Source organism: Argiope bruennichi, chromosome 10, assembly GCF_947563725.1.
Source record: "Argiope bruennichi chromosome 10, qqArgBrue1.1, whole genome shotgun sequence".
NCBI lineage: Eukaryota > Metazoa > Arthropoda > Arachnida > Araneae > Araneidae > Argiope > Argiope bruennichi.
In genome coordinates, this window is record NC_079160.1 from 98667508 (window position 1) to 98688233 (window position 20726).

The 20726-nt window shown below is 37.6% G+C and overlaps 45 non-coding genes across 45 annotated transcripts; all 45 read right to left on the reverse strand.

Annotated features, from left to right (window-relative positions):
- Nucleotides 1–67: 67 nt before the first annotated feature.
- On the reverse strand, nucleotides 68–141 carry Trnai-aau (transfer RNA isoleucine (anticodon AAU)). Its single transcript has one exon. It is a non-coding gene; the product is annotated as a tRNA-Ile (tRNA).
- Nucleotides 142–352: 211 nt separating this feature from the next.
- On the reverse strand, nucleotides 353–426 carry Trnai-aau (transfer RNA isoleucine (anticodon AAU)). The gene has a single exon. It is a non-coding gene; the product is annotated as a tRNA-Ile (tRNA).
- A 212-nt stretch (nucleotides 427–638) lies between these two features.
- Trnai-aau (transfer RNA isoleucine (anticodon AAU)) lies at nucleotides 639–712 on the reverse strand. Its single transcript has one exon. It is a non-coding gene; the product is annotated as a tRNA-Ile (tRNA).
- A 211-nt stretch (nucleotides 713–923) lies between these two features.
- On the reverse strand, nucleotides 924–997 carry Trnai-aau (transfer RNA isoleucine (anticodon AAU)). Its single transcript has one exon. It is a non-coding gene; the product is annotated as a tRNA-Ile (tRNA).
- A 211-nt stretch (nucleotides 998–1208) lies between these two features.
- Nucleotides 1209–1282, reverse strand: Trnai-aau (transfer RNA isoleucine (anticodon AAU)). Its single transcript has one exon. It is a non-coding gene; the product is annotated as a tRNA-Ile (tRNA).
- A 211-nt stretch (nucleotides 1283–1493) lies between these two features.
- Trnai-aau (transfer RNA isoleucine (anticodon AAU)) lies at nucleotides 1494–1567 on the reverse strand. The gene has a single exon. It is a non-coding gene; the product is annotated as a tRNA-Ile (tRNA).
- A 211-nt stretch (nucleotides 1568–1778) lies between these two features.
- Trnai-aau (transfer RNA isoleucine (anticodon AAU)) lies at nucleotides 1779–1852 on the reverse strand. Its single transcript has one exon. It is a non-coding gene; the product is annotated as a tRNA-Ile (tRNA).
- A 211-nt stretch (nucleotides 1853–2063) lies between these two features.
- On the reverse strand, nucleotides 2064–2137 carry Trnai-aau (transfer RNA isoleucine (anticodon AAU)). Its single transcript has one exon. It is a non-coding gene; the product is annotated as a tRNA-Ile (tRNA).
- A 211-nt stretch (nucleotides 2138–2348) lies between these two features.
- On the reverse strand, nucleotides 2349–2422 carry Trnai-aau (transfer RNA isoleucine (anticodon AAU)). Its single transcript has one exon. It is a non-coding gene; the product is annotated as a tRNA-Ile (tRNA).
- Nucleotides 2423–2633: 211 nt separating this feature from the next.
- Trnai-aau (transfer RNA isoleucine (anticodon AAU)) lies at nucleotides 2634–2707 on the reverse strand. Its single transcript has one exon. It is a non-coding gene; the product is annotated as a tRNA-Ile (tRNA).
- Nucleotides 2708–2918: 211 nt separating this feature from the next.
- Nucleotides 2919–2992, reverse strand: Trnai-aau (transfer RNA isoleucine (anticodon AAU)). The gene has a single exon. It is a non-coding gene; the product is annotated as a tRNA-Ile (tRNA).
- A 211-nt stretch (nucleotides 2993–3203) lies between these two features.
- Nucleotides 3204–3277, reverse strand: Trnai-aau (transfer RNA isoleucine (anticodon AAU)). Its single transcript has one exon. It is a non-coding gene; the product is annotated as a tRNA-Ile (tRNA).
- A 211-nt stretch (nucleotides 3278–3488) lies between these two features.
- Trnai-aau (transfer RNA isoleucine (anticodon AAU)) lies at nucleotides 3489–3562 on the reverse strand. The gene has a single exon. It is a non-coding gene; the product is annotated as a tRNA-Ile (tRNA).
- A 211-nt stretch (nucleotides 3563–3773) lies between these two features.
- Nucleotides 3774–3847, reverse strand: Trnai-aau (transfer RNA isoleucine (anticodon AAU)). Its single transcript has one exon. It is a non-coding gene; the product is annotated as a tRNA-Ile (tRNA).
- Nucleotides 3848–4058: 211 nt separating this feature from the next.
- Nucleotides 4059–4132, reverse strand: Trnai-aau (transfer RNA isoleucine (anticodon AAU)). Its single transcript has one exon. It is a non-coding gene; the product is annotated as a tRNA-Ile (tRNA).
- A 211-nt stretch (nucleotides 4133–4343) lies between these two features.
- Trnai-aau (transfer RNA isoleucine (anticodon AAU)) lies at nucleotides 4344–4417 on the reverse strand. The gene has a single exon. It is a non-coding gene; the product is annotated as a tRNA-Ile (tRNA).
- Nucleotides 4418–4628: 211 nt separating this feature from the next.
- On the reverse strand, nucleotides 4629–4702 carry Trnai-aau (transfer RNA isoleucine (anticodon AAU)). The gene has a single exon. It is a non-coding gene; the product is annotated as a tRNA-Ile (tRNA).
- Nucleotides 4703–4913: 211 nt separating this feature from the next.
- On the reverse strand, nucleotides 4914–4987 carry Trnai-aau (transfer RNA isoleucine (anticodon AAU)). Its single transcript has one exon. It is a non-coding gene; the product is annotated as a tRNA-Ile (tRNA).
- Nucleotides 4988–5198: 211 nt separating this feature from the next.
- Nucleotides 5199–5272, reverse strand: Trnai-aau (transfer RNA isoleucine (anticodon AAU)). Its single transcript has one exon. It is a non-coding gene; the product is annotated as a tRNA-Ile (tRNA).
- Nucleotides 5273–5483: 211 nt separating this feature from the next.
- Trnai-aau (transfer RNA isoleucine (anticodon AAU)) lies at nucleotides 5484–5557 on the reverse strand. The gene has a single exon. It is a non-coding gene; the product is annotated as a tRNA-Ile (tRNA).
- Nucleotides 5558–5768: 211 nt separating this feature from the next.
- Nucleotides 5769–5842, reverse strand: Trnai-aau (transfer RNA isoleucine (anticodon AAU)). Its single transcript has one exon. It is a non-coding gene; the product is annotated as a tRNA-Ile (tRNA).
- Nucleotides 5843–6053: 211 nt separating this feature from the next.
- Nucleotides 6054–6127, reverse strand: Trnai-aau (transfer RNA isoleucine (anticodon AAU)). The gene has a single exon. It is a non-coding gene; the product is annotated as a tRNA-Ile (tRNA).
- Nucleotides 6128–6908: 781 nt separating this feature from the next.
- On the reverse strand, nucleotides 6909–6982 carry Trnai-aau (transfer RNA isoleucine (anticodon AAU)). Its single transcript has one exon. It is a non-coding gene; the product is annotated as a tRNA-Ile (tRNA).
- Nucleotides 6983–7193: 211 nt separating this feature from the next.
- Nucleotides 7194–7267, reverse strand: Trnai-aau (transfer RNA isoleucine (anticodon AAU)). The gene has a single exon. It is a non-coding gene; the product is annotated as a tRNA-Ile (tRNA).
- Nucleotides 7268–7478: 211 nt separating this feature from the next.
- Trnai-aau (transfer RNA isoleucine (anticodon AAU)) lies at nucleotides 7479–7552 on the reverse strand. Its single transcript has one exon. It is a non-coding gene; the product is annotated as a tRNA-Ile (tRNA).
- A 211-nt stretch (nucleotides 7553–7763) lies between these two features.
- Trnai-aau (transfer RNA isoleucine (anticodon AAU)) lies at nucleotides 7764–7837 on the reverse strand. The gene has a single exon. It is a non-coding gene; the product is annotated as a tRNA-Ile (tRNA).
- Nucleotides 7838–8048: 211 nt separating this feature from the next.
- Nucleotides 8049–8122, reverse strand: Trnai-aau (transfer RNA isoleucine (anticodon AAU)). The gene has a single exon. It is a non-coding gene; the product is annotated as a tRNA-Ile (tRNA).
- A 211-nt stretch (nucleotides 8123–8333) lies between these two features.
- Trnai-aau (transfer RNA isoleucine (anticodon AAU)) lies at nucleotides 8334–8407 on the reverse strand. The gene has a single exon. It is a non-coding gene; the product is annotated as a tRNA-Ile (tRNA).
- A 211-nt stretch (nucleotides 8408–8618) lies between these two features.
- On the reverse strand, nucleotides 8619–8692 carry Trnai-aau (transfer RNA isoleucine (anticodon AAU)). The gene has a single exon. It is a non-coding gene; the product is annotated as a tRNA-Ile (tRNA).
- A 211-nt stretch (nucleotides 8693–8903) lies between these two features.
- Trnai-aau (transfer RNA isoleucine (anticodon AAU)) lies at nucleotides 8904–8977 on the reverse strand. The gene has a single exon. It is a non-coding gene; the product is annotated as a tRNA-Ile (tRNA).
- A 211-nt stretch (nucleotides 8978–9188) lies between these two features.
- Nucleotides 9189–9262, reverse strand: Trnai-aau (transfer RNA isoleucine (anticodon AAU)). Its single transcript has one exon. It is a non-coding gene; the product is annotated as a tRNA-Ile (tRNA).
- Nucleotides 9263–9473: 211 nt separating this feature from the next.
- On the reverse strand, nucleotides 9474–9547 carry Trnai-aau (transfer RNA isoleucine (anticodon AAU)). The gene has a single exon. It is a non-coding gene; the product is annotated as a tRNA-Ile (tRNA).
- Nucleotides 9548–9758: 211 nt separating this feature from the next.
- Trnai-aau (transfer RNA isoleucine (anticodon AAU)) lies at nucleotides 9759–9832 on the reverse strand. The gene has a single exon. It is a non-coding gene; the product is annotated as a tRNA-Ile (tRNA).
- Nucleotides 9833–10043: 211 nt separating this feature from the next.
- Nucleotides 10044–10117, reverse strand: Trnai-aau (transfer RNA isoleucine (anticodon AAU)). Its single transcript has one exon. It is a non-coding gene; the product is annotated as a tRNA-Ile (tRNA).
- Nucleotides 10118–10328: 211 nt separating this feature from the next.
- On the reverse strand, nucleotides 10329–10402 carry Trnai-aau (transfer RNA isoleucine (anticodon AAU)). The gene has a single exon. It is a non-coding gene; the product is annotated as a tRNA-Ile (tRNA).
- Nucleotides 10403–10613: 211 nt separating this feature from the next.
- Trnai-aau (transfer RNA isoleucine (anticodon AAU)) lies at nucleotides 10614–10687 on the reverse strand. The gene has a single exon. It is a non-coding gene; the product is annotated as a tRNA-Ile (tRNA).
- Nucleotides 10688–10898: 211 nt separating this feature from the next.
- Nucleotides 10899–10972, reverse strand: Trnai-aau (transfer RNA isoleucine (anticodon AAU)). The gene has a single exon. It is a non-coding gene; the product is annotated as a tRNA-Ile (tRNA).
- Nucleotides 10973–11183: 211 nt separating this feature from the next.
- Trnai-aau (transfer RNA isoleucine (anticodon AAU)) lies at nucleotides 11184–11257 on the reverse strand. The gene has a single exon. It is a non-coding gene; the product is annotated as a tRNA-Ile (tRNA).
- A 211-nt stretch (nucleotides 11258–11468) lies between these two features.
- Nucleotides 11469–11542, reverse strand: Trnai-aau (transfer RNA isoleucine (anticodon AAU)). Its single transcript has one exon. It is a non-coding gene; the product is annotated as a tRNA-Ile (tRNA).
- A 211-nt stretch (nucleotides 11543–11753) lies between these two features.
- Nucleotides 11754–11827, reverse strand: Trnai-aau (transfer RNA isoleucine (anticodon AAU)). The gene has a single exon. It is a non-coding gene; the product is annotated as a tRNA-Ile (tRNA).
- A 211-nt stretch (nucleotides 11828–12038) lies between these two features.
- Trnai-aau (transfer RNA isoleucine (anticodon AAU)) lies at nucleotides 12039–12112 on the reverse strand. The gene has a single exon. It is a non-coding gene; the product is annotated as a tRNA-Ile (tRNA).
- Nucleotides 12113–12323: 211 nt separating this feature from the next.
- On the reverse strand, nucleotides 12324–12397 carry Trnai-aau (transfer RNA isoleucine (anticodon AAU)). The gene has a single exon. It is a non-coding gene; the product is annotated as a tRNA-Ile (tRNA).
- A 211-nt stretch (nucleotides 12398–12608) lies between these two features.
- Nucleotides 12609–12682, reverse strand: Trnai-aau (transfer RNA isoleucine (anticodon AAU)). The gene has a single exon. It is a non-coding gene; the product is annotated as a tRNA-Ile (tRNA).
- Nucleotides 12683–12893: 211 nt separating this feature from the next.
- Trnai-aau (transfer RNA isoleucine (anticodon AAU)) lies at nucleotides 12894–12967 on the reverse strand. The gene has a single exon. It is a non-coding gene; the product is annotated as a tRNA-Ile (tRNA).
- Nucleotides 12968–13178: 211 nt separating this feature from the next.
- Trnai-aau (transfer RNA isoleucine (anticodon AAU)) lies at nucleotides 13179–13252 on the reverse strand. The gene has a single exon. It is a non-coding gene; the product is annotated as a tRNA-Ile (tRNA).
- Between the last annotated feature and the right edge of the window lie 7474 nt (nucleotides 13253–20726).

Here is a 20726-nt window from a genome sequence, read left to right on the forward strand (position 1 = left end):
ACCCGAACGTGAAACTACATTAGGAAATGTTTCAACTAGTGAGATAGCATAAAAGGTGAATCGCTCCTGGCCCATGGGGGGATCGAACCCACGACCTTCGCGTTATTAGCACGACGCTCTAACCAACTGAGCTAATGGGCCTCGGTACTCCCTCTGGGAAAGGCTTAGGAATTTTTCATTAAAAATGTTGTAAAGCGATGCAAAAACTCCTTTCGTCATTGTATCCCGAAGAATCGAATTTAAGATCTTTGCCAAATTAGCACGTTTTTCTGCTAAATACTATAAACCCGAATGTGAAACTACATTAGGAAATGTTTCAACTAGTGAGATAGCATAAAAGGTGAATCGCTCCTGGCCCATGGGGGGATCGAACCCACGAACTTCGCGTTATTAGCACGACGCTCTAATCAACTGAGCAAATGGGCCTCGGTACTCCCTCTGGGAAAGGCTTAGGAATTTTTTCATTAAAAATGTTGTAAAGCGATGCAAAAACTCCTTTCGTCATTGTATCCCGAAGAATCGAATTTAAGATCTTTGCCAAATTAGCACGTTTTTCTGCTAAATACTATAAACCCGAACGTGAAACTACATTAGGAAATGTTTCAACTAGTGAGATAGCATAAAAGGTGAATCGCTCCTGGCCCATGGGGGGATCGAACCCACGAACTTCGCGTTATTAGCACGACGCTCTAACCAACTGAGCAAATGGGCCTCGGTACTCCCTCTGGGAAAGGCTTAGGAATTTTTCATTAAAAATGTTGTAAAGCGATGCAAAAACTCCTTTCGTCATTGTATCCCGAAGAATCGAATTTAAGATCTTTGCCAAATTAGCACGTTTTTCTGCTAAATACTATAAACCCGAATGTGAAACTACATTAGGAAATGTTTCAACTAGTGAGATAGCATAAAAGGTGAATCGCTCCTGGCCCATGGGGGGATCGAACCCACGAACTTCGCGTTATTAGCACGACGCTCTAATCAACTGAGCAAATGGGCCTCGGTAATCTCTCTGGGAAAGGCTTAGGAATTTTTCATTAAAAATGTTGTAAAGCGATGCAAAAACTCCTTTCGTCATTGTATCCCGAAGAATCGAATTTAAGATCTTTGCCAAATTAGCACGTTTTTCTGCTAAATACTATAAACCCGAATGTGAAACTACATTAGGAAATGTTTCAACTAGTGAGATAGCATAAAAGGTGAATCGCTCCTGGCCCATGGGGGGATCGAACCCACGAACTTCGCGTTATTAGCACGACGCTCTAACCAACTGAGCAAATGGGCCTCGGTACTCCCTCTGGGAAAGGCTTAGGAATTTTTCATTAAAAATGTTGTAAAGCGATGCAAAAACTCCTTTCGTCATTGTATCCCGAAGAATCGAATTTAAGATCTTTGCCAAATTAGCACGTTTTTCTGCTAAATACTATAAACCCGAACGTGAAACTACATTAGGAAATGTTTCAACTAGTGAGATAGCATAAAAGGTGAATCGCTCCTGGCCCATGGGGGGATCGAACCCACGAACTTCGCGTTATTAGCACGACGCTCTAACCAACTGAGCAACTGGGCCTCGGTACTCCCTCTGGGAAAGGCTTAGGAATTTTTCATTAAAAATGTTGTAAAGCGATGCAAAAACTCCTTTCGTCATTGTATCCCGAAGAATCGAATTTAAGATCTTTGCCAAATTAGCACGTTTTTCTGCTAAATACTATAAACCCGAATGTGAAACTACATTAGGAAATGTTTCAACTAGTGAGATAGCATAAAAGGTGAATCGCTCCTGGCCCATGGAGGGATCGAACCCACGAACTTCGCGTTATTAGCACGACGCTCTAACCAACTGAGCAAATGGGCCTCGGTACTCCCTCTGGGAAAGGCTTAGGAATTTTTCATTAAAAATGTTGTAAAGCGATGCAAAAACTCCTTTCGTCATTGTATCAAGAAGAATCGAATTTAAGATCTTTGCCAAATTAGCACGTTTTTCTGCTAAATACTATAAACCCGAACGTGAAACTACATTAGGAAATGTTTCAACTAGTGAGATAGCATAAAAGGTGAATCGCTCCTGGCCCATGGGGGGATCGAACCCACGAACTTCGCGTTATTAGCACGACGCTCTAACCAACTGAGCAAATGTGCCTCGGTACTCCCTCTGGGAAAGGCTTAGGAATTTTTCATTAAAAATGTTGTAAAGCGATGCAAAAACTCCTTTCGTCATTGTATCCCGAAGAATCGAATTTAAGATCTTTGCCAAATTAGCACGTTTTTCTGCTAAATACTATAAACCCGAACGTGAAACTACATTAGGAAATGTTTCAACTAGTGAGATAGCATAAAAGGTGAATCGCTCCTGGCCCATGGGGGGATCGAACCCACGACCTTCGCGTTATTAGCACGACGCTCTAACCAACTGAGCTAATGGGCCTCGGTACTCCCTCTGGGAAAGGCTTAGGAATTTTTCATTAAAAATGTTGTAAAGCGATGCAAAAACTCCTTTCGTCATTGTATCCCGAAGAATCGAATTTAAGATCTTTGCCAAATTAGCACGTTTTTCTGCTAAATACTATAATCCTGAATGTGAAACTACATTAGGAAATGTTTCAACTAGTGAGATAGCATAAAAGGTGAATCGCTCCTGGCCCATGGGGGGATCGAACCCACGAACTTCGCGTTATTAGCACGACGCTCTAATCAACTGAGCAAATGGGCCTCGGTACTCCCTCTGGGAAAGGCTTAGGAATTTTTCATTAAAAATGTTGTAAAGCGATGCAAAAACTCCTTTCGTCATTGTATCCCGAAGAATCGAATTTAAGATCTTTGCCAAATTAGCACGTTTTTCTGCTAAATACTATAAACCCGAACGTGAAACTACATTAGGAAATGTTTCAACTAGTGAGATAGCATAAAAGGTGAATCGCTCCTGGCCCATGGGGGGATCGAACCCACGAACTTCGCGTTATTAGCACGACGCTCTAACCAACTGAGCAAATGGGCCTCGGTACTCCCTCTGGGAAAGGCTTAGGAATTTTTCATTAAAAATGTTGTAAAGCGATGCAAAAACTCCTTTCGTCATTGTATCCCGAAGAATCGAATTTAAGATCTTTGCCAAATTAGCACGTTTTTCTGCTAAATACTATAAACCCGAATGTGAAACTACATTAGGAAATGTTTCAACTAGTGAGATAGCATAAAAGGTGAATCGCTCCTGGCCCATGGGGGGATCGAACCCACGAACTTCGCGTTATTAGCACGACGCTCTAATCAACTGAGCAAATGGGCCTCGGTAATCTCTCTGGGAAAGGCTTAGGAATTTTTCATTAAAAATGTTGTAAAGCGATGCAAAAACTCCTTTCGTCATTGTATCCCGAAGAATCGAATTTAAGATCTTTGCCAAATTAGCACGTTTTTCTGCTAAATACTATAAACCCGAATGTGAAACTACATTAGGAAATGTTTCAACTAGTGAGATAGCATAAAAGGTGAATCGCTCCTGGCCCATGGGGGGATCGAACCCACGAACTTCGCGTTATTAGCACGACGCTCTAACCAACTGAGCAAATGGGCCTCGGTACTCCCTCTGGGAAAGGCTTAGGAATTTTTCATTAAAAATGTTGTAAAGCGATGCAAAAACTCCTTTCGTCATTGTATCCCGAAGAATCGAATTTAAGATCTTTGCCAAATTAGCACGTTTTTCTGCTAAATACTATAAACCCGAACGTGAAACTACATTAGGAAATGTTTCAACTAGTGAGATAGCATAAAAGGTGAATCGCTCCTGGCCCATGGGGGGATCGAACCCACGAACTTCGCGTTATTAGCACGACGCTCTAACCAACTGAGCAACTGGGCCTCGGTACTCCCTCTGGGAAAGGCTTAGGAATTTTTCATTAAAAATGTTGTAAAGCGATGCAAAAACTCCTTTCGTCATTGTATCCCGAAGAATCGAATTTAAGATCTTTGCCAAATTAGCACGTTTTTCTGCTAAATACTATAAACCCGAATGTGAAACTACATTAGGAAATGTTTCAACTAGTGAGATAGCCAAAAAGGTGAATCGCTCCTGGCCCATGGGGGGATCGAACCCACGAACTTCGCGTTATTAGCACGACGCTCTAACCAACTGAGCAAATGGGCCTCGGTACTCCCTCTGGGAAAGGCTTAGGAATTTTTCATTAAAAATGTTGTAAAGCGATGCAAAAACTCCTTTCGTCATTGCATCCCGAAGAATCGAATTTAAGATCTTTGCCAAATTAGCACGTTTTTCTGCTAAATACTATAAACCCGAATGTGAAACTACATTAGGAAATGTTTCAACTAGTGAGATAGCATAAAAGGTGAATCGCTCCTGGCCCATGGGGGGATCGAACCCACGAACTTCGCGTTATTAGCACGACGCTCTAATCAACTGAGCAAATGGGCCTCGGTACTCCCTCTGGGAAAGGCTTAGGAATTTTTCATTAAAAATGTTGTAAAGCGATGCAAAAACTCCTTTCGTCATTGTATCCCGAAGAATCGAATTTAAGATCTTTGCCAAATTAGCAAGTTTTTCTGCTAAATACTATAAACCCGAATGTGAAACTACATTAGGAAATGTTTCAACTAGTGAGATAGCATAAAAGGTGAATCGCTCCTGGCCCATGGGGGGATCGAACCCACGAACTTCGCGTTATTAGCACGACGCTCTAACCAACTGAGCAAATGGGCCTCGGTACTCCCTCTGGGAAAGGCTTAGGAATTTTTCATTAAAAATGTTGTAAAGCGATGCAAAAACTCCTTTCGTCATTGCATCCCGAAGAATCGAATTTAAGATCTTTGCCAAATTAGCACGTTTTTCTGCTAAATACTATAAACCCGAATGTGAAACTACATTAGGAAATGTTTCAACTAGTGAGATAGCATAAAAGGTGAATCGCTCCTGGCCCATGGGGGGATCGAACCCACGAACTTCGCGTTATTAGCACGACGCTCTAATCAACTGAGCAAATGGGCCTCGGTACTCCCTCTGGGAAAGGCTTAGGAATTTTTCATTAAAAATGTTGTAAAGCGATGCAAAAACTCCTTTCGTCATTGTATCCCGAAGAATCGAATTTAAGATCTTTGCCAAATTAGCAAGTTTTTCTGCTAAATACTATAAACCCGAATGTGAAACTACATTAGGAAATGTTTCAACTAGTGAGATAGCATAAAAGGTGAATCGCTCCTGGCCCATGGGGGGATCGAACCCACGAACTTCGCGTTATTAGCACGACGCTCTAATCAACTGAGCAAATGGGCCTCGGTACTCCCTCTGGGAAAGGCTTAGGAATTTTTCATTAAAAATGTTGTAAAGCGATGCAAAAACTCCTTTCGTCATTGTATCCCGAAGAATCGAATTTAAGATCTTTGCCAAATTAGCACGTTTTTCTGCTAAATACTATAAACCCGAATGTGAAACTACATTAGGAAATGTTTCAACTAGTGAGATAGCATAAAAGGTGAATCGCTCCTGGCCCATGGGGGGATCGAACCCACGAACTTCGCGTTATTAGCACGACGCTCTAACCAACTGAGCAAATGGGCCTCGGTACTCCCTCTGGGAAAGGCTTAGGAATTTTTCATTAAAAATGTTGTAAAGCGATGCAAAAACTCCTTTCGTCATTGTATCCCGAAGAATCGAATTTAAGATCTTTGCCAAATTAGCACGTTTTTCTGCTAAATACTATAAACCCGAACGTGAAACTACATTAGGAAATGTTTCAACTAGTGAGATAGCATAAAAGGTGAATCGCTCCTGGCCCATGGGGGGATCGAACCCACGAACTTCGCGTTATTAGCACGACGCTCTAACCAACTGAGCAAATGGGCCTCGGTACTCCCTCTGGGAAAGGCTTAGGAATTTTTCATTAAAAATGTTGTAAAGCGATGCAAAAACTCCTTTCGTCATTGTATCCCGAAGAATCGAATTTAAGATCTTTGCCAAATTAGCACGTTTTTCTGCTAAATACTATAAACCCGAACGTGAAACTACATTAGGAAATGTTTCAACTAGTGAGATAGCATAAAAGGTGAATCGCTCCTGGCCCATGGGGGGATCGAACCCACGACCTTCGCGTTATTAGCACGACGCTCTAACCAACTGAGCTAATGGGCCTCGGTACTCCCTCTGGGAATGGCTTAGGAATTTTTCATTAAAAATGTTGTAAAGCGATGCAAAAACTCCTTTCGTCATTGTATCCCGAAGAATCGAATTTAAGATCTTTGCCAAATTAGCACGTTTTTCTGCTAAATACTATAAACCCGAATGTGAAACTACATTAGGAAATGTTTCAACTAGTGAGATAGCATAAAAGGTGAATCGCTCCTGGCCTATGGGGGGATCGAACCAACGAACTTCGCGTTATTAGCACGACGCTCTAATCAACTGAGCAAATGGGCCTCGGTTCTCCCTCTGGGAAAGGCTTAGGAATTTTTCATTAAAAATGTTGTAAAGCGATGCAAAAACTCCTTTCGTCATTGTATCCCGAAGAATCGAATTTAAGATCTTTGCCAAATTAGCACGTTTTTCTGCTAAATACTATAAACCCGAATGTGAAACTACATTAGGAAATGTTTCAACTAGTGAGATAGCATAAAAGGTGAATCGCTCCTGGCCCATGGTGGGATCGAACCCACGAACTTCGCGTTATTAGCACGACGCTCTAAAGAACTGAGCAAATGGGCCTCGGTACTCCCTCTGGGAAAGGCTTAGGAATATTTCATTAAAAATGTTGTAAAGCGATGCAAAAACTCCTTTCGTCATTGTATCCCGAAGAATCGAATTTAATATCTTTGCCAAATTAGCACGTTTTTCTGCTAAATACTATAAACCCGAATGTGAAACTACATTAGGAAATGTTTCAACTAGTGAGATAGCATAAAAGGTGAATCGCTCCTGGCCCATGGGGGGATCGAACCCACGAACTTCGCGTTATTAGCACGACGCTCTAATCAACTGAGCAAATGGGCCTCGGTACTCCCTCTGGGAAAGGCTTAGGAATTTTTCATTAAAAATGTTGTAAAGCGATGCAAAAACTCCTTTCGTTATTGTATCCCGAAGAATCGAATTTAAGATCTTTGCCAAATTAGCACGTTTTTCTGCTAAATACTATAAACCCGAATGTGAAACTACATTAGGAAATGTTTCAACTATTGAGATAGCATAAAAGGTGAATCGCTCCTGGCCCATGGGGGGATCGAACCCACGAACTTCGCGTTATTAGCACGACGCTCTAATCAACTGAGCAAATGGGCCTCGGTACTCCCTCTGGGAAAGGCTTAGGAATTTTTCATTAAAAATGTTGTAAAGCGATGCAAAAACTCCTTTCGTCATTGTATCCCGAAGAATCGAATTTAAGATCTTTGCCAAATTAGCACGTTTTTCTGCTAAATACTATAAACCCGAATGTGAAACTACATTAGGAAATGTTTCAACTAGTGAGATAGCATAAAAGGTGAATCGCTCCTGGCCCATGGGGGGATCGAACCCACGAACTTCGCGTTATTAGCACGACGCTCTAACCAACTGAGCAAATGGGCCTCGGTACTCCCTCTGGGAAAGGCTTAGGAATTTTTCATTAAAAATGTTTTAAAGCGATGCAAAAACTCCTTTCGTCATTGTATCCCGAAGAATCGAATTTAAGATCTTTGCCAAATTAGCACGTTTTTCTGCTAAATACTATAAACCCGAACGTGAAACTACATTAGGAAATGTTTCAACTAGTGAGATAGCATAAAAGGTGAATCGCTCCTGGCCCATGGGGGGATCGAACCCACGAACTTCGCGTTATTAGCACGACGCTCTAACCAACTGAGCAAATGGGCCTCGGTACTCCCTCTGGGAAAGGCTTAGGAATTTTTCATTAAAAATGTTGTAAAGCGATGCAAAAACTCCTTTCGTCATTGTATCCCGAAGAATTGAATTTAAGATCTTTGCCAAATTAGCACGTTTTTCTGCTAAATACTATAAACCCGAACGTGAAACTACATTAGGAAATGTTTCAACTAGTGAGATAGCATAAAAGGTGAATAGCTCCTGTCCCATGGGGGGATCGAACCCACGACCTTCGCGTTATTAGCACGACGCTCTAACCAACTGAGCTAATGGGCCTCGGTACTCCCTCTGGGAAAGGCTTAGGAATTTTTCATTAAAAATGTTGTAAAGCGATGCAAAAACTCCTTTCGTCATTGTATCCCGAAGAATCGAATTTAAGATCTTTGCCAAATTAGCACGTTTTTCTGCTAAATACTATAAACCCGAATGTGAAACTACATTAGGAAATGTTTCAACTAGTGAGATAGCATAAAAGGTGAATCGCTCCTGGCCCATGGGGGGATCGAACCCACGAACTTCGCGTTATTAGCACGACGCTCTAATCAACTGAGCAAATGGGCCTCGGTACTCCCTCTGGGAAAGGCTTAGGAATTTTTCATTAAAAATGTTGTAAAGCGATGCAAAAACTCCTTTCGTCATTGTATCCCGAAGAATCGAATTTAAGATCTTTGCCAAATTAGCACGTTTTTCTGCTAAATACTATAAACCCGAATGTGAAACTACATTAGGAAATGTTTCAACTAGTGAGATAGCATAAAAGGTGAATCGCTCCTGGCCCATGGGGGGATCGAACCCACGAACTTCGCGTTATTAGCACGACGCTCTAACCAACTGAGCAAATGGGCCTCGGTACTCCCTCTGGGAAAGGCTTAGGAATTTTTCATTAAAAATGTTGTAAAGCGATGCAAAAACTCCTTTCGTCATTGTATCCCGAAGAATCGAATTTAAGATCTTTGCCAAATTAGCACGTTTTTCTGCTAAATACTATAAACCCGAATGTGAAACTACATTAGGAAATGTTTCAACTAGTGAGATAGCATAAAAGGTGAATCGCTCCTGGCCCATGGGGGGATCGAACCCACGAACTTCGCGTTATTAGCACGACGCTCTAATCAACTGAGCAAATGGGCCTCGGTACTCCCTCTGGGAAAGGCTTAGGAATTTTTCATTAAAAATGTTGTAAAGCGATGCAAAAACTCCTTTCGTCATTGTATCCCGAAGAATCGAATTTAAGATCTTTGCCAAATTAGCACGTTTTTCTGCTAAATACTATAAACCCGAATGTGAAACTACATTAGGAAATGTTTCAACTAGTGAGATAGCATAAAAGGTGAATCGCTCCTGGCCCATGGGGGGATCGAACCCACGAACTTCGCGTTATTAGCACGACACTCTAACCAACTGATCAAATGGGCCTCGGTACTCCCTCTGGGAAAGGCTTAGGAATTTTTCATTAAAAATGTTGTAAAGCGATGCAAAAACTCCTTTCGTCATTGTATCCCGAAGAATCGAATTTAAGATCTTTGCCAAATTAGCACGTTTTTCTGCTAAATACTATAAACCCGAACGTGAAACTACATTAGGAAATGTTTCAACTAGTGAGATAGCATAAAAGGTGAATCGCTCCTGGCCCATGGGGGGATCGAACCCACGAACTTAGCGTTATTAGCACGACGCTCTAACCAACTGAGCAAATGGGCCTCGGTACTCCCTCTGGGAAAGGCTTAGGAATTTTTCATTAAAAATGTTGTAAAGCGATGCAAAAACTCCTTTCGTCATTGTATCCCGAAGAATCGAATTTAAGATCTTTGCCAAATTAGCACGTTTTTCTGCTAAATACTATAAACCCGAACGTGAAACTACATTAGGAAATGTTTCAACTAGTGAGATAGCATAAAAGGTGAATAGCTCCTGTCCCATGGGGGGATCGAACCCACGACCTTCGCGTTATTAGCACGACGCTCTAACCAACTGAGCTAATGGGCCTCGGTACTCCCTCTGGGAAAGGCTTAGGAATTTTTCATTAAAAATGTTGTAAAGCGATGCAAAAACTCCTTTCGTCATTGTATCCCGAAGAATCGAATTTAAGATCTTTGCCAAATTAGCACGTTTTTCTGCTAAATACTATAAACCCGAATGTGAAACTACATTAGGAAATGTTTCAACTAGTGAGATAGCATAAAAGGTGAATCGCTCCTGGCCCATGGGGGGATCGAACCCACGAACTTCGCGTTATTAGCACGACGCTCTAATCAACTGAGCAAATGGGCCTCGGTACTCCCTCTGGGAAAGGCTTAGGAATTTTTCATTAAAAATGTTGTAAAGCGATGCAAAAACTCCTTTCGTCATTGTATCCCGAAGAATCGAATTTAAGATCTTTGCCAAATTAGCACGTTTTTCTGCTAAATACTATAAACCCGAATGTGAAACTACATTAGGAAATGTTTCAACTAGTGAGATAGCATAAAAGGTGAATCGCTCCTGGCCCATGGGGGGATCGAACCCACGAACTTCGCGTTATTAGCACGACGCTCTAACCAACTGAGCAAATGGGCCTCGGTACTCCCTCTGGGAAAGGCTTAGGAATTTTTCATTAAAAATGTTGTAAAGCGATGCAAAAACTCCTTTCGTCATTGTATCCCGAAGAATCGAATTTAAGATCTTTGCCAAATTAGCACGTTTTTCTGCTAAATACTATAAACCCGAATGTGAAACTACATTAGGAAATGTTTCAACTAGTGAGATAGCATAAAAGGTGAATCGCTCCTGGCCCATGGGGGGATCGAACCCACGAACTTCGCGTTATTAGCACGACGCTCTAATCAACTGAGCAAATGGGCCTCGGTACTCCCTCTGGGAAAGGCTTAGGAATTTTTCATTAAAAATGTTGTAAAGCGATGCAAAAACTCCTTTCGTCATTGTATCCCGAAGAATCGAATTTAAGATCTTTGCCAAATTAGCACGTTTTTCTGCTAAATACTATAAACCCGAACGTGAAACTACATTAGGAAATGTTTCAACTAGTGAGATAGCATAAAAGGTGAATCGCTCCTGGCCCATGGGGGGATCGCACCCACGACCTTCGCGTTATTAGCACGACGCTCTAACCAACTGAGCAAATGGGCCTCGGTACTCCCTCTGGGAAAGGCTTAGGAATTTTTCATTAAAAATGTTGTAAAGCGATGCAAAAACTCCTTTCGTCATTGTATCCCGAAGAATCGAATTTAAGATCTTTGCCAAATTAGCACGTTTTTCTGCTAAATACTATAAACCCGAATGTGAAACTACATTAGGAAATGTTTCAACTAGTGAGATAGCATAAAAGGTGAATCGCTCCTGGCCCATGGGGGGATCGAACCCACGAACTTCGCGTTATTAGCACGACACTCTAACCAACTGATCAAATGGGCCTCGGTACTCCCTCTGGGAAAGGCTTAGGAATTTTTCATTAAAAATGTTGTAAAGCGATGCAAAAACTCCTTTCGTCATTGTATCCCGAAGAATCGAATTTAAGATCTTTGCCAAATTAGCACGTTTTTCTGCTAAATACTATAAACCCGAACGTGAAACTACATTAGGAAATGTTTCAACTAGTGAGATAGCATAAAAGGTGAATCGCTCCTGGCCCATGGGGGGATCGAACCCACGAACTTAGCGTTATTAGCACGACGCTCTAACCAACTGAGCAAATGGGCCTCGGTACTCCCTCTGGGAAAGGCTTAGGAATTTTTCATTAAAAATGTTGTAAAGCGATGCAAAAACTCCTTTCGTCATTGTATCCCGAAGAATCGAATTTAAGATCTTTGCCAAATTAGCACGTTTTTCTGCTAAATACTATAAACCCGAACGTGAAACTACATTAGGAAATGTTTCAACTAGTGAGATAGCATAAAAGGTGAATAGCTCCTGTCCCATGGGGGGATCGAACCCACGACCTTCGCGTTATTAGCACGACGCTCTAACCAACTGAGCTAATGGGCCTCGGTACTCCCTCTGGGAAAGGCTTAGGAATTTTTCATTAAAAATGTTGTAAAGCGATGCAAAAACTCCTTTCGTCATTGTATCCCGAAGAATCGAATTTAAGATCTTTGCCAAATTAGCACGTTTTTCTGCTAAATACTATAAACCCGAATGTGAAACTACATTAGGAAATGTTTCAACTAGTGAGATAGCATAAAAGGTGAATCGCTCCTGGCCCATGGGGGGATCGAACCCACGAACTTCGCGTTATTAGCACGACGCTCTAATCAACTGAGCAAATGGGCCTCGGTACTCCCTCTGGGAAAGGCTTAGGAATTTTTCATTAAAAATGTTGTAAAGCGATGCAAAAACTCCTTTCGTCATTGTATCCCGAAGAATCGAATTTAAGATCTTTGCCAAATTAGCACGTTTTTCTGCTAAATACTATAAACCCGAATGTGAAACTACATTAGGAAATGTTTCAACTAGTGAGATAGCATAAAAGGTGAATCGCTCCTGGCCCATGGGGGGATCGAACCCACGAACTTCGCGTTATTAGCACGACGCTCTAACCAACTGAGCAAATGGGCCTCGGTACTCCCTCTGGGAAAGGCTTAGGAATTTTTCATTAAAAATGTTGTAAAGCGATGCAAAAACTCCTTTCGTCATTGTATCCCGAAGAATCGAATTTAAGATCTTTGCCAAATTAGCACGTTTTTCTGCTAAATACTATAAACCCGAATGTGAAACTACATTAGGAAATGTTTCAACTAGTGAGATAGCATAAAAGGTGAATCGCTCCTGGCCCATGGGGGGATCGAACCCACGAACTTCGCGTTATTAGCACGACGCTCTAATCAACTGAGCAAATGGGCCTCGGTACTCCCTCTGGGAAAGGCTTAGGAATTTTTCATTAAAAATGTTGTAAAGCGATGCAAAAACTCCTTTCGTCATTGTATCCCGAAGAATCGAATTTAAGATCTTTGCCAAATTAGCACGTTTTTCTGCTAAATACTATAAACCCGAATGTGAAACTACATTAGGAAATGTTTCAACTAGTGAGATAGCATAAAAGGTGAATCGCTCCTGGCCCATGGGGGGATCGAACCCACGAACTTCGCGTTATTAGCACGACGCTCTAATCAACTGAGCAAATGGGCCTCGGTACTCCCTCTGGGAAAGGCTTAGGAATTTTTCATTAAAAATGTTGTAAAGCGATGCAAAAACTCCTTTCGTCATTGTATCCCGAAGAATCGAATTTAAGATCTTTGCCAAATTAGCACGTTTTTCTGCTAAATACTATAATCCCGAACGTGAAACTACATTAGGAAATGTTTCAACTAGTGAGATAGCATAAAAGGTGAATCGCTCCTGGCCCATGGGGGGATCGCACCCACGACCTTCGCGTTATTAGCACGACGCTCTAACCAACTGAGCTAATGGGCCTCGCTGCGCTTGCCATCTGGAATAGGGTTTTAAATTTTTCCTTAAAATTTTGAGAAAGTATATATAACCACTGTGTTTGGAGCTCAGTATTTAAATCCATTATCCCCTGATTTGTACATATTGAATTTAAAGTTCGTTATTTGGTGGTTGTAAACTGATATGTTGATTTCTTCAATGTAAAGTGAACGGGAGTTCTGATTGGAAGTCTGCGCATGTGCGTGGACTCGAGAGAAATTCATCCTTTTGCCTTCATTTTACTTTTTTATTGATTGATTTATTTTGTTTTTCTTTTTGAATGTTGTATAAGTTTTAAAGTTTATTTTTTTAAATATAATTTTTGATATTATTTTTCTAAAACAAGTGTCTTTTTAAATAATCTTGACCTTTATTTTGCTTAATTACGATTACTTTTTTGTTCTCATGTCAATTTTATTATTATTTTTATTTTACGTTTTTTTCATCCCTTTTTTAAATTTCTGTATGTATCTTACAGGTTTTATTAGATAATTCTTTTCTTGATTTTCGTTTAAACATTTTACTCATATATCCTTATTTTTTTTATTTGACAATTTTTTTTCTTTCTTATTCGCTTTAAAAGTTCTATATATTTCTCTTTGCTATGAAATTTTGAAATATCTACTTTCCTTTTATTTAGGAAATTTATGAAATTGGTCGAATTGATCCCTTGAAGTCGTTTTCTATTCATAAATTCCATCCTGCTGATATTAATTGTTATTAATTATTATTTTTTAGATTGAAAAAATAATTCTTATTTATATTTGCATTGCATTTCAAGATGTCTTTCTTCTGATATGCTCTATAATTTATTTGTTGTGTGACGTATAATTCACTTTTGTCAATGACGTAGTTTTATCTTCAAAATCCAGAAATATTGCAATAGTTCTTTTTAATTATAATTAATCTGTTTTTTCAGATCTTTGCAGTTTGTATTTAATTTTAAATTTAAAAAGTTTCGAAGTTTTTTGATTTTTTTATATTATTTTATCTAATAATATGCGATTATCTAATTAACACATAATCGCATAGAAGACAAAGCTGTTGATTATTTCATAGATAAATACATGATACATACTCTTATATACAAACAGTGAAACATCCGATTTATTTTGCGCACAATTAAAAATGCTACTTGCGATTTAGATTCAGTTTTAAGGTAATAAACACATAAACACATAAGGTAATAACATGTAGTGTATCCAAAAAAAAAATATTATTAAATAAATCACTAAAACTTAGCAACTATATACAATGACGTTCTTTTACTCAAAAAATACTAAATTAAAAATTTTCTAAACAATTTTTTAGAAACTTATTTTTACTTTTTCATGTACGAATTATAACAAGACTATTCTAATCGTCCAAAAATTCGAACTCGAGATTTTAATAAATCTCCACTTTCAGATACCTATTAAGGCCGCGGTGGCCTGGTGGTAAGGTCTCAGTTGGTGAGCCATAGGGTTTCAGCGTCGTGAACCGATTCCACCGAAGAACCGTCGTGTAAAGGGGTCTGTTGCACGTTAAATCTGTCAGACCAAACATCCTCGCGCTGGTGTGATGCGGTGTGGAGAGGGGGGTGTCAGCTCAGGTGTCGTCCTCGTCATCTGACCGCGGTTCAAAATTACGAGGTTAGTCCGAGGTCAAAATAGCCCTAGTGTTGCTTTACAAAGGGGCGTTAATATAACTAAACTAAACTTCAGATATCTATTCGAACAAAAAACACATTTTTCTCGTTACGTATCTCTGTGTTTTTCTTTGTCTGTGAATACGAAAACTCAAAAGCGCTTATAGCAAGATGAATGAAATTTGGCATAGGGATTTAAAACTCCCATTTCTAAATGTCTGAAGTTTTTACGTAATCCATTTAGACGAAATCTGTCTATCCTGCTATTCGAATACAATTGAACTCGATAACTCCAAAATCCAATGAGCTGGGTAAGTAAAATTTGGTACGCTGGTACAGCACCTAAAATATATATTCTTATTTAATTTTCAACCGAATGTATGAAAGGATTGACGGGCTGAGTTTGTCTAACGCATGCATGTAAATACAATATCTCAGAAATGCAACAACTTCAATCAGTGATATTCAGTGTATTATCTTGTTTCTACAACTGTGGGTTGTAGATACAAGATTTTGATTGCAATATATTCGAAAATAGACATCCAACAATCATATTCACGCACTGATTCTTAAAAATGCTACATTTACGCCGTAGATTTTTATTTCGTAACTACTGTTCACCAATGCCATGCAAAGCATTCGCGGCCTTGGCCGAGGTCCACAATTTAATAATGGGGGAGGGGGATAAGAATTTTATTGGAGAATACGCCAGATAGTTTTTAGGAGACCACATCAGCAAGATTGAAATTAAATGACTGATGATGCCGTTTTTTTCAGCTTGGCTTCAGCGAATTAAATGTTTCGACTTTCATTAGATTTCAATATGAAATTTGAGTATGATGTAAATTGTGGATTGTATACATTTTGAATTTTCATTGTCAACAATATATGTGTAGAACAGCAAATTTATGACGACAGGTGAGTTTTCAAAAACTAAATTCGGTCAAATATTCCCATGGCACTGTGCTAAAGAGGAGACCTTTCAACTATTATAATGATGAAAATCAATATTAGGCTATTTCAGAAAAACTGTTCTAAGTTCCTCTATTACTACCTAAGAAAGGATTTTCTTCCTTTGTCGAAAACAATAGAACAAATAAATGAAAACATTATTATACAAAATCTGAAAAACCCATTTTTGAAATTATGCCCTTATTGAACATGATAACTCAAAGCTAAGATAGCCGAATGAAATTTGGTATTTGGACACTACCTCAAATTTGTAGAATTCTGTTAAATTTTGAACGAAATCCATTCTGAGGAAGTCTGTCTTTGTGGCAATTTGCGTACAAACTAGCATGATAGTTTAAAAAGAAATGAAATATACGATCGCAAATTTCAAGTTATCATGTAAGAACATTATTTTTTTAAGTCATTATTTCTCTTAATTAATTTAATTCATTAACCAGTTTAAACCAGTTTGAAATAATCACGATATTTCTTTATCGATCTCTCTCTCTCTATATATATATATATATGTCATTTCAATTTTTCTAGTTTTGGGGCTCGACCGATTTTGAGATGAAAAATACCCACCGGTTTTGTAAATATTGACGCATGCGTAATCTGATAGTCTCGTGATTGTTTCAAACCGGTTTAAATTAATTGGTTAATGACTTAAATTAATTAAGACAATTCAAAATATTCAGAGAATGAATAATTTGGAAATCAAGTTGTAACTTTAATTGGCGATAAATCGCCAAATGTGACAACCTTCTGCATTATTTTCTAATAGCTCTAAAAGCGAAAAATTAATGTCTCAAAAGAGATAAATCATCAATTTGTTGCCTACGCATTTTGAAGCTTCAACAATCTGTTGCCTACGCATTTTGAAGCTTCAACAATCTGTTGCCTACGCGTTTTGAAGCTTCAACAATAGGTTGCCTACGCATTTTGAGGCTTCAAAAACCTCAAACCCAAACAACATTATGTTCTCACATGATAAAAAAAAACGAAGAAAAAGAAGGTTGAATTTCAGTACATATCTTTAATATCTAAAATGCAGATATCAAATTTGTAACTAAATCCATCAAGGTGCTGATCATCTCTAGGTCAATATTTTCGCAAGAACATAAAGTGAAAATTTAAGAAACACAATGACTTAAATAAATGTATTTTGGTATGCAGTCTTGTGGTTACAGTTGCAATACTGTTTAGCATTTTGGTTTAAATCGGTCGGAGAAAATGGTTTTCCAAATTCGCATTTAGTGTTCTGGTACTTGTGTATTAATCGCATACTAGCAATTTATCGCCTGAAAATCGTCAAAGATCCCAATTTTGTTGGCCACGGGCATGCGATTAATAATATACAAATATATTTATTAGATATTATACGGGCAATAAACGATAATCGCTTTTTCTTAGGTGGAATTTACAAAGAGAGCGAGTTATAATAGGCAAACATTTTGACGAACTCTCACGTTTAAGACCACTTTTAATCCAAAAAAAAAAGGAATTGTGTCCCTCCTTTGCTTTGCCTGTTTGTCTGTGAACACAATAACTAGAAAGCGCTTTGAGCAAGTAATGTGAAATTTGGATGTACAAATTTGGGGATGGCGGAAAACCCTCGAAGGTCATGACAGTCCGCAAGACATGTATGAATCTTCCCCGACATTTCCATGACCCGTTTTTTGCTTTGAAATAAAAGGAAAAAAATTGATTTTGGAATTTGGATATAACTGCTTCCATTTATTCAATCTAATTTGATCTAAAATTTTGACCACAACACCACACATCTGAATTGATACGAAATTTAATAAACATTCACAATTTTGATAATAACACAATGCTGCTTTCACAATCACAATGCTTTCTCTTTGTATATGCATACGGGTAGTCTTTCTTCCGATGGTTCGATGGCTTCAAATTTGAATAGAAATTCAAAAATTTAGTTTTAAGAACATACATACCGAATTTCCTTCGTCTGACTGAATGTGTTTTTGAATTATGGAATTCTCAGGCAGACAAACAAATTTAATTTTTTTAAGTGTTTATCAGATTTAGCAATGTCTGAAAAGTGGAGATTCATCACAATTTCGAAGTCAAATTTTTCGACGATTACAATATTTCCTCTTCGAATATTTGGAAGGGAAATTCTGAAAATACACAGTGTGCTGTTTACGTCTGAGGCCGAATTTCATTTATCATGAGTGTATAATACTAATCCTTCATATAGTAAAACTGTCGAGAAATGCCGGATTTCTTTATTTGAAGCAGCCACCATAATATATGAGAATCGAAACTTGAATATTTTAAATAAACAAAATAATTATCAGGTGAGAATATAATGTTGTTTGGGTTTGAGATTTTTGAGGCCACAAAATGCACTGGCAGAAAATTGGAGATTTGTCGCTTTTGAAGCATCCATTTTTCGCTTTTACGGTTATTAGAAAATTATAAAAAAAGGTTGCTACGTTTGATGATATATCGCCAACAAAAAGTTACTACTTGGTGCGAATGTCCACCATCTACCCGATTCTCTTGTCTGGAACTTGATTGATTTTGAGATGGTCAAAAATAAACCATAGCTTTTCTAAATGTTGGTGATAGCGAAATATGAGTCATGTGAGAACATGATGTTATTTTGTTGTCGAATTGATACCACGTGACTTAAATGATGTTCTCACATGATAACTTGAAATTTGCGATAGGAGATTTAATTTTTTTTTTTCATTTATTGCTCAAATACTAAACAAACTTTCTTAGTATACACTGTTTTATCTAAAGTCCTTACTGAAGACGGTAGCCTTTTGTATTCAATTTAAATTCATTTACTTTTTGCTTTTAACTGGCTATTGTTTCCTTTGTCTAGATAATACTTCCTTTTTCATGCGATAACTATTCCCATTGTCTAAAGATAATAATGCCGGCGTTCATGCAATTAGCATTGAAGCATCAAGTAAGCATTCATAATGTAAAGACCAATTTTTTACTCCTGTTCTTGTAACAAGAAATTGAAACTAATCAATAGTTTTAGCCTCAAGGATGCATAAAATTTCTTATTAGAAAATGAATAAAAATCAAAAATATACTGCCGTTAATGTTTTCACATTCCTCAATATTGGAAATGAAGCAGATAGAAACAGCATTAAAGAAAAAGGTATTCATACAAAAAAAAAAACCATGAGATTCAGAACAGAATAGTTAAATTTTTCCATGCTAAAAAAGATTGCTTTTATTAAAATAATATAAAATAATTATGTTGCTTTTTTTTATATATGCGTGGTAAATATTTGTTTTATTGTTTGAGACATATTTACTTTGGTAAAGCACTTTTCACTTATAACAAATAAGAGTTATGAAATAATTATTATTCTGTTATAATGAAATTTATTCATCATGGAATTTTCACACTTAGACTATGAATTTTCAGTTTAAAAAGATTCAATCTTCATATGCTCAAATGCTTGACTTCATATCAGTTTAATATCATAAAGAAAATTTTAAATAAAGCCTGATATGACTTTTATTGGTTCAAACCATGCCAAATTTTGGCTATATACCTAAAAGTGTTTCATTGGTTTAGAAAAAAGTGGTTTTCTAAAAAATATATCTGAAATCTATATCATTGAAACAAAGAAAATATCAATGTATCTTTTTTAATGAATGTACAATCGGAGAAAATGAAAGAGCCATCCAGTGTTTTAGTTTTCATACACGGTGATCATACATATTATAGCTAAAAATATCATTATAAAGTTATTATTGTGTACTAAAAAATACTGTGTCTAAAATGTTCGTAAGAATTTGTCTACATATTAAAATTTTTAAAATTTTCTAAAACAACACCTATTTTAATATCATAATATTGCCGCATTGAAGAATGTCAGTCGAATCTCCATGGCCGAATGGTCATGGCACTGGTCTCATGATCCAGAGACCTGGGTTCGAATCCCGCTAGAGACAATGCGCTTAATAGTATATGTAAATACTTAATTCCTTGATTTTATTTTTTCCTTTATTTCATGTTCCAGAAGATACTGGACATTTCTTTAGTTTACCAGACAAGTGTTCTTGACCTACTGTCTCCAGAAGAGTATTCTGGAGCTTTCTCTGCTTGTATAAAAGCAGAAGATTTGTCAGTTACTGTGTTCTGAGTTCAGTTAATAAATTGGTTTAGCTCTACTTCTTGTGTGTGTCATTGAGTTCTGTACTATAGTTCTACGTGACAATATATTTCCCTTTAGAAAAGTTAAACAGAACACAAATTTTGATAAATATATCATGAATACATCGAGATATATTTAAGAATTTCTGTAAAGGGCTCATTTCCTTATTTAAGTGTGTAAGATTTAGATATTTTTTTGGACGTCGGTTAAAGTATGCTTCATTTTATTATTATTTTTTTTACTCTTTAAAAGCATCTGTAAAGTTCCAATTTACATGTTAAATGATTGCTAATTCACGATGATAAAATATTTACCGTTAAAATTTCTTGGAGAAGGGATTGATTCTTTCCCGTAAAGAAATATATGATCAATGTGATTTTTTTGAATTGCACCTGTGTCGAAAATATTATAGCACAAAAACGATTGTTACATTAAATTGAAGTTCAAAATCTATAATCTATAATCTGAAGTCAATAATCTTTTCAATTATACTAAAATTTTAACGAACAAATTAAATTCTATTTTCAATTAATTTATTAAAAAAATTATTTAATCACATTTTTCAACAATTTATTTCGCTCAAAATAAAAATTAAATTTAACCTGCACGAGCATGTTCCACGTGCATGGGGAAAAATAGCTTTTATCAACCAGTTGTCATCATACTGACAAAAACTCAAATTACAAAATTAATTTAAATATTATTGCAAATCTAAAAAAAGTGT